This window comes from Anopheles arabiensis, chromosome 2, assembly GCF_016920715.1.
Source record: "Anopheles arabiensis isolate DONGOLA chromosome 2, AaraD3, whole genome shotgun sequence".
NCBI classification, from domain to species: Eukaryota; Metazoa; Arthropoda; class Insecta; order Diptera; family Culicidae; genus Anopheles; species Anopheles arabiensis.
Window position 1 is genome coordinate 59252018 of NC_053517.1, and position 13774 is coordinate 59265791.

The following is a 13774-nucleotide window of genomic DNA, read 5'->3' on the forward strand; positions in this document are numbered from 1 at the left end:
TTACCTTATTAACTAAACATGCTTCACACTTATTGATAAAATTTTTGATATCATTGCGCATGTTTTTCCACGTGTAAGTATCTCTTATTTTCCTGTAAAGTCTGAATTGGCCTACGTGTCCTCCCGAAGGGGTCATGTGATAATCATGGATTATTCTTAGCCGATCATGTTCTTTTTCTACCCACCTAGGTGGTGTAAACAGTATGAATTCATACTTGTCAATCACTCTGTTGGTGATTTCCTTAAGGGTTTGTTGAGAGTACTGTGTAAATATTTGGTCGTGTAGAGACCAGGCTAGCTTTTTGTTTTTGTAGTTATTGGCGATTTTGCAAATGTTTAGAAGAGCAAGCTCTAATGCTTGACTTCCATTTTTTTCTGCTTTCGCGTTAACTTTCCCTAGGAACATTTGGAGGAAGTGCTGTTGCACACTTCAAATGTTATATTGTTGTCGGAAATGCTTGTTCTAATTTTTAGAAGCTTCCTTGTTTTGGATGGTGTATCCGCTGTCCACATCGTTGGTTGATCAGACCTGGTATCGATGGGTTTATGAGGTGTTTCTTTCTTAGCCTCTTTTTGTTTAACCATTGCTCTGGTATTAACCATGAGTATTGTTGATTTAAGATTTTGTATATTGTTAGTTGTTGCTAACATTATGTTTGTTGGTGTTTGAGCTTTAAGTTCATCTGAGGTAATAACTACTCTAGACAACGCGTCCACTGCTACGTTTGCTTTCCCTGCTAAGAACTGCACGTCAAAGTCGAATTCTTCTAGATCTAATCTCATACGAGTTAACTTAGATGTTGGATTTTTCATTCCAAACAGGTATGCTAATGGTCTGTGGTCTGTTTTTACAATGAATTTTCGACCGTATATATATGGTTTGAAGTAATTGATTGCCCAATGGATCGCTGTCAGCTCTTTTTCTATTATTGGTTTGTTTTTCTCTCCTGGCGTGAAACTTTTGCTGGCAAATGCCACTGGTAAATCGTTTCCGTCAGTTATTTGTGACAATACAGCACCACATGCTGTATCCGATGCATCAGTTGTTATAATGAACTGTTTTGTAAAATCGGGATATTGTAGTATTGTTGGTGAGAGTAAACTTTGTTTAAGTTTTTCAAAAGCTTCCTGACATTCTTTGGTCCAATCAAATTTTACGTCCTTTTTAATAAGGTTATTAATAGGTTTGGCTATTTTTGCAAAATTTTGTACAAATTTTCTGTAATAATTACAAAATGCTACGAAGCGTCTGGCATCATTTGCATTTTTGGGTACAGGAAATTTTTCTATTATTTCGTATTTTGAGTCATCCGGGTATATACCTTTGTCTGTAATTTTGTGACCTAGATAGGTTACTTCTGTTTTAAAGAAGCAGCATTTTCCTGGATTTAACTTAAGATTGCATTTTCTTAATTTGTTAAAAACCTTACTTAAGTTACTTATATGGTGTTGTGCACTGCACCCTGTAACGATTATATCGTAGATGTAAACAAATGCTAGCTCAGGTGATAATCCTGCCATAGCTATTGCCATCATACGTTGAAAACTATTTGGGCTTATATTTAAACCAAAAGGCATTCTCGTAAATTGATAATGACCTGTTGGTGTGGAAAATGCAGTGAATCTTCTTGATGCTGGTTCTAGCTCAATTTGGTGGAACCCTGACATTAAGTCAAGTGTGCTAAAATATTTCGCTCTACCTAACTGGTCCAATATTGTATCTATGCTAAGGAGGGGAAATTTATCCGGCAGGATTTTTTTATTTAGTTGTCTGAAGTCAACTACTAACCGCCACTTTTTACTTCCGTCAATCGATTTTTTCGGAACTAAGAGAATGGGCGAATTATAAGCTGAAACTGAATGTTCAATTATATTATTTTTCAGCATTTTGTCGACCTGTTGATTAATTTCGTCTGCTTGGGAATGGATTTGTTTGTAATTAGGTATGTATGATGGAATGTTGTCCATTAGTTCTATTGGTTGTTTGTAGAAATTATTTGTTGTGATAGGCTCATTTTCGAGACAAAATATATCAGAAAATTCAGCAATAAGATTTGTTAAATTTCTTTTTGCTATTCCCGGTACTCGTTCTATATGAACCATATCTTGAATTATTTTAGTTCTTTCTGGAGTATTATGATTATTTGCTAAGAAAATTTCATAATACTTTAAAGGTTCTATTTGTGGTTTGATTGTGCCAGTATTAATAAAGGCTGTTGACTCAGTTGTGTTGATAAGCTTGATGTTTGGATCAGTATTGCTAATTATTGTGTTACCGATAAACACTCCTGGTTTTATTTCTTTAGAAAAAATTACTGAATCTTCTGTTATTGGTTTTAAAGTGAGTTTGCGGATTACCTCACTTCTTGGGGGTATTTCGATGATTCCATTGATGCTGTCATCAACGGGGTGTTCAATGATATCATTTCCGTTACGGAACTGTAACATCCAAGTTGAGAAAAGAATATCGCATTGGAATTTACTGATAAAGTCCATTCCTAATACTCCGTCTGCTTGAGTTGGTAGGTCTTTTATAATAAAAAATGTATGCTCGACTTTTTTGTCACCAAAATGAATGGTTGCTTGAGTGTACCCCTTTGTTTTCATTGTATCTGTTGTGATACCTATGAGCGTGAGTTCCTTGTTTTTCTTTAATTGGATTTGTTTCTTTAAACTTGAGGCTTTAAAAAGTGATACCTCAGCTCCGGAGTCAATGACCAATGTTGTGTTTTTCCCGTTAGCTATGTTCAATTTAACCTTTATGAAGTTGTTTGTTTTTATCCCTGTCATCAAAATTACTGTGGGTATTGGTTTTGGTCGTCGTCTAAAAAACGATCCCCTTCCTTTTCTTCTTTCTTGTCGGGTGTGTTGGTTTGAATTTGTGTATGCATAACCCTGCTGTGTTCCGCTTTGAATGCATTTGCGTTTCTGTTTGTCCCGTTGGTCGGGAGGCCATATCGGGGTTTCGCTTGTGTCGAACGATTTGAGTTCGGTGTAAAGTTTGTGGTGCGGCTATTCTGTTCATGTGGCGGGTTTTTTCTTTCATAACTTTTCACTGTATCCAGCATGTCGGTGATACTTGAAAACTCTTTTATGTCTAAAATTAGTTGGCTGTCTCTACTGATACCTGCTTCTTTTAGTTTTATTATGACGTTTTGCTGTGTTAGTGTCTTTGCTATATCGGGTGTCATGTTTTCCTGAATATATGCTGTTTGCAGTTGATCAGCCAATTCGTTGAGGCTATTTGCAAAAGTGTTAAAATTTTCAAATTTACCTTTTCTTCTGTCGCATAATTGTTTATAAATTTTGGCGACTGAGATGGTATTCGTATACTTTCCTTTGATGGTAACAATTATCTCATCGAAGGATTTAGGCAGTTCTTTAAACAATTCCCTAGGTTCTTTTCCTAGTTTTGTGAGTAGGAGGTTGATTGCTATAAGGGAATTTGATGAACTGATCATACTTTTTACTGTATTGACTGTATCGATGAATTTAGTCAATTCGGATGCTTTACCCTCAAACGTTTGCATGCCCGTGAGTACGGAGAACCCTACGCTATTAAGATCGAAAGCCATTTTAGATTTTTAATGGAGTTGTAGAAAAGCTGATATGGTCTGTGCTAAGAGTTTGAACGATAACTTATTGGTTGTCAATAATGTTAAGTTGGTATTTTTGTCCTCTAAGCTATTCGTTGAGCAATCAGATGTCTTGTTATGTGAGTCGTCGTTGGTTTTTGATGTGCTCATAGCAATGATATTATGAATTAGTACGTTAGAAATTTTACTAAATTCTAATAGTTTGTTAAAGGTGTATTTGAATTTATTTTTTTCTATCTCTTTTTGAATATCTTTAAATGTTTCCTCGGCTTGTATTCTAAGTTGTGTTTTCGTACAAGTCCTTTGATTGGGGTCCTGTATTTTTTTAAAGATATGTTTCAAAATTTCAATTCTATCGCTTATAGTAATCATTCCTGTTTTGTATTGTTTTCATAGAATCTTTTTATAGAACTCATTTCCTAGCTTGAAAACTTATTTGATTATGTTCTAAAGTTACAATACCTTAATGGTGCTACGCTGAATTTATACCGGTGCTGGGTGTTTAATCGGTATTTGGTGCATACTCGATGTTTGATGTCAAGTTCTACGATGACGTCGTTGATAAGTCGTCGCTCGATGTCTTGTTGGGGTTGGGACACTTGTTTATTCTTGCCTGCCAATCCAGATTGGGCAGTGGGCTCGTCTTGTATTTTCGTCTTCCACGGTGGGAACGGTTGTTCCTTTCAATCACGCTGACCACAACTTGTTTTGCACTGCACTTTATTATTTCATATCACTTGTTCCAAGAATCGTATAGATTGCTGTACTGTACTGTGTTGAACTTGGGTTGTTGTTAAAAGTTAGTTTTTTTTTCATAGTTTCCAATTTCAAGGTTACTCTACTTGGTAAACCGATCGCATAAGCGTTAATACGTTTTTACACATTTAGGTGGGTTCTCACAACACTGTTTACAGATAATGTTTGTTCATCAATTAAATATTCATTTCGCACTTACACTGCACTAAATGTTTTTATTTTTCATTCTGCACTCTACAGAACTTGCTTGTAGCTGTTCTTTCATCGTTATTGTTTTTGTTTACATATGGGTCACTTGCGCCAGTTGCGTTGATGAATGTTCCGTAAAAAAAATGCACATTTGACACTTTTTTTTCACTTCCCGTCGAATGCCGGTCACAATACTTTTGGTTCGTCACACGACACTTAAGCTTTACGTTATCGTTGTACGTATCACATTTTACTTGAAATAATTTGCTTACACTTCTGCCTGTCGATTGCAGATTAAGGTCACGGTCGCCATGTAATGAGACGATCGTACAACTGTACCTCGAGTAGCGTCGCGATAGGTCAGTGTTTCGCTGACATGTATCGATGTAGAATCATACTTTGTTCGAAGCGGACTTTTCAACACTTGATCGTCCAGGCGATCATAGAAACCCACAAGGAGTTTCCCTTACTGGAAACGTTGGAGTTTAGAAGCCTTACCTTGGGAAGGGGGACATAACTAAACTCTTGAAATAAGTTGGAAGGCGAAGGTTTTAGGCAGCGTAATGTCCTATCTTGGCAGTCCGAACGAATCTGGCCTGCCACGGTCGGAATTGGTTTTATTTATACTCAAATGAAGTTAAGGCTTTCGTACATTTGATTCCGGGTTTTTATGTTGGAAAGTTATTGTTTTCACTCAGCTAGTTACGTTTGTCTTTTGTTGACAAGAACGATGGTTCTTGTCACTAAGTTCCTGTTTTGAGTTTCCTTTGCTCCTGCTTTGGGTTAAAATGTATAAACTGTTCTTGCTTATGTTGTACGTTTCGGTTGGTTCTGATAAGTGTGTCACAATTGTTTTTATATGAACGGTGTGGCCTGAGATTTCCGGGTGTGTATGGTATGATCTGATTTACTGAGTGTGTTATAATGAATGTGTTACAATGGTGTGGTTTGGCTTTCCAAAGTGTGTTACAATGTGTCTATAGCTGATAGTGTGTATTATAATAAGTTTTGTATAGCAGATATGCTACACCTCCACCCTTTTTGAATAATGTACGATTGAGTTTATACGAAAGAGTGCATTATTCACTAAAAATGTTTTAATCTGTTTTTATGTACTGTTGTGGTTTTTCCTGTTCGATTGTGTTTTATAACGCAGTTCGTATTTGTAATTTCTACGACTGTAAATGGTCCTATATAAGCTGGATCTAATTTCCTTCTATTTTCGTTTGTTAAATAGACATAATCTCCTATTCGTATGTTTAATTTGTTTACATTTTCATTCAATTTTGCTTGACGTTGTAATTTTGCTTGAATAAGTTTTTGTTTTGCAATTTCATGTGATTTTTGTGAATTTAAACTTAATTTCATTGTAGTATTGTTCTATATTGTATAATGGCTCTACTTTTGTTTTATATAATTCTTGTGGTAAATTAGCTTGTCTGCCAAAAATTAATTCGAAAGGTGTGAAATTAGTTGTGCTATGTACTGATGTGTTATAAACGAATTCATAAAATTTAGTCCATTGATCCCAGTCATCATGATGCTCATTGGTGTAACTTCGAAAATATTCATTTCGCACTTACACTGCACTAAATGTTTTTATTTTTCATTCTGCACTGTACGAAACTTGCTTGTAGCTGTTCTTTCATCGTTATTGCTTTTGTTTACATATGGTTTACTTGCGCCAGTTGATGAATGTTCCGTAAAAAAAATGCACATTTGACACTTTTTTTTCACTTCCCGTCGAATGCCGGTCACAATACTTTTGGTTCGTCACACGACACTTAAGCTTTACGTTATCGTTGTACGTATCACATTTTACTTGAAATAATTTGCTTACACTTCTGCCTGTCGATTGCAGATTAAGGTCACGGTCGCCATGTAATGCGATGATCGTACAACTGTACTTCGAGTACCGTCGCGGTAGGTCAGTGTTTCGCTGACATGAGCCGAGGTGGAATAAAACTTCGTTCGAGCGGACTTTTCGACACTTGATCGTCCAGGCGATTATAGAAACCTTTAGGAGGTTTCCCTTACTGGAAACGTTGGAGTTTTAGAAGCCTTACCTTAGGGGGACATAACTAAACTCTTGAAATAAGTTGGAAGGCGAAGATTTTTGGGCAGCGTAATGTCCTATCTTGACAGTCCGAACGAATCTGACTTGCCACGGTTGGAATTGGTTTTATTTATACTCAAATGAAGTTAAGGGTTTCGCACATTTGGTTCCGGGTTTTATGTTGGAAAGTTATTGTTTTCACTCAGCTAGTTACGTTTGTCTTTTGTTGACAAGAACGATGGTTCTTGTCACTAAGTTCCTGTTTTGGGTTTAATGCATATACTGTTCCTGCTTTGGGTTACATACTGTTCCTGCTTATGTTGTGCGTTTCGGTTGTTTTTGATAAGTGTGTCACATCTGTTATTTGTTTGAATGGACGGCCTGAACTCTTCCGGTTGCGGTGCTATGGTATGATCTGATTTACTGAATGTGTTATAATGAATGTGTTACAATGGTGTGGTTTGGCTTTCCAAAGTGTGTTACAATGTGTCTATAGCTGATAGTGTGTATTACAATATGTTCTGTATAGCAGATATGCTACACTATGCTAACCTAAACTTACTAAGCTAAATTGGTCACCTATAGCTATTTCATCAATACTAAACTAGGCTAACTTAATATAAGCTAAATTATAATTAAATTGTACCCACCGTCACCGCCACCATCCACTACAGGGTTCGGTTTTTTTGGCACGCGTTGATACGCGTACCGCATTACCGCGTACCGTTTTTTCCCGAAATCTCGGACAAATCCGGGAGCTATAGTAACTTTATTGGTCCTCCCAATCTTCTTAAAAAGCTGCAAAATGTTGCTATATTTTTTTATAGCAAGTTTTGCATTCCTCCCGCTCCAGCTGCAGCGAGGCAAAAACTCCTTGGCGAAAACAAGATCCCTTGCTTCGTCTAGGCGTTTTTGTGGCTCGGAGTCGAACACCTCAGCCTGCAGCCAAGCTAAGCTATCTCGTATACACTCAGCATCGCCCAGCTTCTGCTCTAAAGCATTTAGCTCATCCTCCGTTGTGACGAGCGTAAGTTTAAAGTCCTCGGGGAGGGGGGGGGAGCATATCCATCTTGGCCAACGCATATCGATTTTTTTATCTGCCCCACCTGCACTTCGGCCAGGTGCACCGACTTGACAATGGCCGAAATTTTGCTTGATGTTTCAGCATGATGCTTCTTTTGCTCCCCCCGCATCCCCTCGACGGATTCGTCCAATCGATCCAGCTTAGACAGGACGATCGCGAATTCCGTCAACAATTTATCCATAAAGGAGAATGGGACGGATTCGTCAGCTGGAACGACAACCGGCTCCACAAAGGGAACGACAGCCTGGTTAGCAGCGGTAGTTGCAGGAACGGCATCGAGCGGTCTCAAAGCTTTGCGCTTCAGGCTGTTACAAAGTAGCAGCAGCTGGAGCGGGAGGGAAGACGGGAGCAGTAGCGACGACCGGTATTGGTATAATGATGGGTGTGGGAGTTGTGATCGGTGCGGGAGAAGCAACAGGTGTAGCGAGCGTTTCCTCTAGCTCTTCATACGAGTAACGGCTCCGTTTCCCCAACAACCGACCGATCACCGATGAAGTGCGAGGAGTCATGGGATCATACGGGGCGGAGTGAGGCTCGCCCAGCGCTACACCTGTACCAACTACAGAAGCAGGAACAAAAGGGCTTTTGCCTGGTGATGTAGCGTTCTCCGTGTTGGTACTGGTGGCTGTGGTGGCGGTGTTGGAGGTGGTGATGGTGGTGGTAGTGGCGGTGAAGGTTGTGGTGGCAATAATTTTTCGAATTGTAAGATGTCCCAAACCTGGCAGCAGCAACACATCCGACAGCACATTGATTTTTTTCCTTGAGGCTCCATATTAGTTGCGAACGACATTAGTCTGTAAAGTATATTAGACTATGATATAAGATTTATAATAGAATTCTAACCGAGCCACGCTGTCGCGATCAAATGGTCGAATCGGATCGGTGGCATCAAAGATATCAAACGGAGAGCAGTTCAATTCCGCAACAATCAATCGTTCGACACACAGCGAGCATATGTAAATGTCCCTTCGACAGTGTCCCTTCGACCAATGAGTTACCCACTCACGCGAGCCCTCCCCCACCCCACCCGTAACACACGGTGCGCTCTGCAGTTCTCAACGTGTTTGTGTTCTTTCGAGCCATGCTACGAACACATGTAAAGATAGTTGTTTCTTTCGTTTCTCGTTTTCTTTCATGAATAGACACGATTGCAAATACGCACTTATTCTAAAAGCAAACACAAACATGGTCATTTTTGGTTCATTAAACACTTTATTGAAACTTAATGTAAACTTTCGTCACACATTTAGAACCTAACAAAAACACACATCATGTCGTCGTCCTGCTAAGTACGACCTCCATCTAGCAAACACATATCTGTGAATAAATGGATCCTTACCTGTCGATGCCCGCACTGCATATGCGTTTGTACACACTGTTTTTTTACTTCACACTTCACCAAAACACACCAGCGCACGAGACTTTGACGAAATGCGCACCAACGCACAAACACTGCGCGCGGGACTTAGAACGAAACGCGCACAACCATCTCCGACAAAGCGTCGCGCTGTACTGGTGGTTTTATACGCGTAGGAGGGGGGATATACGGAGCGATGGTTCGATGCTGTAGTGTAAGCGAGACAACACGATGTGACGAGCAGATCCAAGTTGGTGAGCTCGCTGAAAGAAGACACACACATTCACAGACGGCTCGTCAAAGCACGGTATTTGTATTGGAGTTAGTGAAGCGCGCGTGTAAAACAGAATGCGAACTCTCATCGCAGCGCGTTTCTCCTTGCTTCCTCAAGCTTCCTCATACCCCTCGGCCTGAATCACTCAAAATTTGGGGTCTCATTGTTTGCGTGTGGGTCTCTCGGGAGAATGAGAGGGCATCAAGCAGGAACCGAGCGGCGGTCGGGCACTCGGTACGGGCAGGCAGAAGGGCAAAGATATTATTAGTGAATACACGGTTTTTACCTACATCTTAAGCTTAAACCCTTCCCGCGTTGTTGGCCGTTGTTAAGTAGCGCAACATATCACAACAGTGGCGACGAGAGTAAAAGAAAAGTGAGACTATTTTATTCCAAACAAGTATTTAATTCTTTTATCGAACCCGACGAATTTTAATTTGCTTGCTATTTGTTAAAAGTGTGTCGTTTATGGAACTCTAAGTGTTTTTTATTGTGTGTATCGCGCTAATAAGACGGGACAATTTCGCGTAAGCGTAGAAGGTTGTTAAACCCGGACGAAATGATGGAGTATGAAGAGCATCGACGTTTATTGCAAAATTGGGGAAACGCGGGTTTTAGAAACGGGCAGCAGCAACAGCAACAGCCATTGCCAAACAGTGCAGCATTACCAGCTCAGCCACAGTCGTAGAACATGGCCGGAGCCACATCGCAGCAAGGTGCATCGAACTCGAGCCCGGACGCTGGGCTTTCGCAGATGATTCAACTATTGCAGCAGCAAATGAGTCAGCAACAACAGCTTATGACGCAAATATTGCAATATCAACAGCAACCGGCAGCACAGTTGCTACAGCATCCACAGCCTCCGCAACAAAGTTCGACACCGACAAACCCCGAGCTTATCCTCGAAGCTTTAGCAAGCAATATAAGTAAATTCCGGTATGATGCAGAGTCGGGAGCAACATTTAAGGCATGGTTTGAGCGGTATGAAGATCTGTTTCTACGGGACGCTTCCCGACTCGACGACGGTGCAAAAGTAAGGCTCCTACCCAAGCGAAAATTTTCGGACGATAACTCATACACTCTCATAATTTGACAAGCAATATATGATTGTATGTGTGGTTCTTCCATTCGTAACATTTCGCTCTCCAAGCCAAGCGTTGAAGCAGGTTATGTGTATTTCTTTTTGACTATTATGTTTAGTTTGCATTTAAATCAGTTGTGTTCTTTCGTATCCTATCATTCATATAAATACCAATAATTAAAAAAACTACTTATCCTCAAAATGTCGAACGCTAGACGTGAAATGAAGATAACAAATATGCCATTGCACGCTGTTGTGTTGTTTATTTTACCCCGCGCACCCTGTGACATGTCATTCGATGAGACAGTTGAAAAATTAACGGCGCTTTTCGGCAGAACAGAGTCTCTACTAAGCAAACGCTACAAGTGTATGCAGATAGCTAAATCGTGCAAAGAAGATCTGCTCACGTTTGCTTGCCGTCTGAATAGGGCGTGTGTCGATTTTGAGTTCGCTGGGATGAATGAGGAGCAATTTAAGTGCCTTATCCTGGTGTGCGGGCTTAAGGAAGAAATCGATACCGACATGCGCAATCGGCTGCTTGCCCGCATTGAGGAGAAAAATGACGTTACATTGGAGCAGCTATCGGCGGAATGCCAGCGTATAACTAATATAAAGGTGGATAGTGCGTTGATTGCTAATGATCACGGAGAACGAGTGTTTGCGGCGAAAAACGGTGGCCAAAGATCGCATCAACAGCAGTTTTATCGGCAGCAGTACCAACCTTTCGGTCAACAAACACAGACCCTTCCCAGAGGAAACACCATGTATTTACAAAAGCCAACGAATGCGTGTTCGTCGTGCGGTGGTCCCCATTGGAAGAGAGAATGTCCATATAAGTCACATGTATGCACGGATTGCGGAAGATATGGACATCGGGAAGGATATTGTGAAAGAGCAAATTGATTTCAGCGACAGGACAACAAGAGAGGGAGCACACAAGTTGCAACGCGTGTCGTAAACGTAAATGTGTGCAACGTAGAAGCACGGTGGAAATATGTGAACGTGTTGATAAATAGAACACCTGTTAAGCTGCAGCTCGATACGGCGTCCGATATCACAGTCTATTGCTTCATCCGTTGGAATCGGAGCTACTATTAGCCATAAATTTCCAGATGGAAGCGTTAAGGTTATACAGCATGCTTCACGAGCGCTGACCAAGGCGGAGTTTAACTACAGTCAGATTGATCGCGAAGGCTTGGCCCTCGTTTATGCAGTTACCAAGTTCCATAAGATGCTATACGGCCGTCATTTCAGACTCCAAACAGACCACCGTCCCCTGCTCCGGATTTTTGGCTCGAAGAAAGGTATTCCCGTCTATACAGCTACCAGATTGCAGCGATTTGCCCTGACCATGCAGCTTTTTCTTTTTCTACGATTTTTCTATTGAGTACGTGCAATCAGGACATTTCGGGAATGCAGACATCCTCTCGCGGCTTATAAGACACCACGTGAAACCGGAACGCGAATACGTAATCGCCAGCCTTAGCTTGGAGGAAGATGTAAGGTCAGTAGCAGTGAATGCAATAATTAATTCCTCTCCTCTTTGTTTTAGAGACGTAGAACAAAATACGCAATCGGATTCTTTGCTGCGAGAGGTTTATCGTTATATACAAGAAGGCTGGCCGCGTGAGACTAGCTACGGCTCGGAATTAGCGCGTTTCCATGACCGCAAAGAGGCACTATCGACGGTTGAAGGGTGCATTTTGTTCGAAGAGAGACTGGTTATACCCGCAGACCTGCGAACACAGTGCTCCACCGTGGTCATCCAGGAATCCAACGGATGAAATCGCTTGCGCGAAGTTATGTGTACTGGCCACTGATGGACAATGAAATAGTACAGTACGTAGCTACTTGTGAACTATGCGCAGCGGCTGCCAAGTCACCACCTGAAGCAATACCAGCACCGTGGCCGAAACCTTCCGGCCCTTGGCAACGACTACATGTGGACTACGCTGGGCCAATTCAGGACGCCTACTTCCTAGTAGTGGTGGACGCGTTTTCCAAGTGGCCAGAAATTATAAAAACTTCCACAACTACTACACGAGCTACGGTTGCCATATTACGAGGATTATTTGCATGTTTCGGAATGCCCCTTACAATTGTGGCAGAATGCTCCGAAGACATCAAAACCAAATGCGGAAGCGAGCATCGAAAGACATCCCTCAGATACTGCAGCCAGGTAGCGAATCCATTCAACTACCCATTGATGTTATACTGGATGAATGGAAACTTCCGTTGGTGAGCGATGAATTACCACTAACCGATACATCAGGAGGATCGTGCTCGGACCCTCTTCCTCAACCACTCTCCCCGAAGCGGACGGCACCCCCGGAGACCAGTACTACCATGTTACGTTCACCTCGTCGGTCTTCGAGGAATAGAAGACCCCCGCGATGGTTCGACGCGTTCGTGTTTTAAAGGGGGAGATGTTATGGCCCAACCTGCCTAACACATTAGGCCACTCACCGACGACAGGCAAGGGTCTTCGTGTGATGTGTGAGTGTAGGAGGTCAGGTCTCTCGGGATAATGAGAGGGCATCAAGCGGGAACCGAGCGGCGGTCGGGCACTCGGTACGGGCAGGCAGAAGGGCAAAGATATTATTAGTGAATACACGGTTTTTACCTACATCTTAAGCTTAAACCTTTCCCGCGTTGTTGGCCGTTGTTAAGTAGCGCAACATATCACAACACAAACGAACAGAAAAGGGAAGATACATCGTTCTACTTCCAAAGGTCAGTTATTTTATGCACAAGAAAAAGCATATAGCAATATAAAAGGTGAGGCATATAAAAGGTTCATGTCTGAGTATTTGGAGTTAAGACATATGACCAAGGTGTGCATGTATGACAAAGTCGATTTAAAGGAAAATACACCATGTTTTTATCTTCCCCATCATGCTGTGTGGAAAGCTGATAGTACTACTACTAAATGCCGGGTGGTGATTGATGCATCTTATAAATGCATTACAGGTCACAGCTTAAATGATCTCCTGTTAGCAGGATCTAGGTTGCAAGAGGACATAGAGCCAATATTACTGCGTTTCAGAAAGAAAGCAATCGCAATGGTTGCAGACATTGAGTAGATGTACAGGGCGTTTGGGATTATTTTGATAGTCACCTACGGAGAAAGAAAAAAAAAATTATTGGCAAAGTTAATCATCGCGGAATTTTTTGTTTGTTTTAGAAATAGTAGCTTACCATGTATTTTATTCATTTTATTCAAAATATCCGCCCACGGCTTCTACTATTACGGCTTCCACCCGTCTCCGGAACCGGGAACAAGCTGGAGGTTCTGTTGGTGTCCCGTTCCACCGCGCCCCAGACGAAATAATCCATTGGATTCAGATCCGGGGAGCTGGGAGGCCACACATTCGGCGCGGT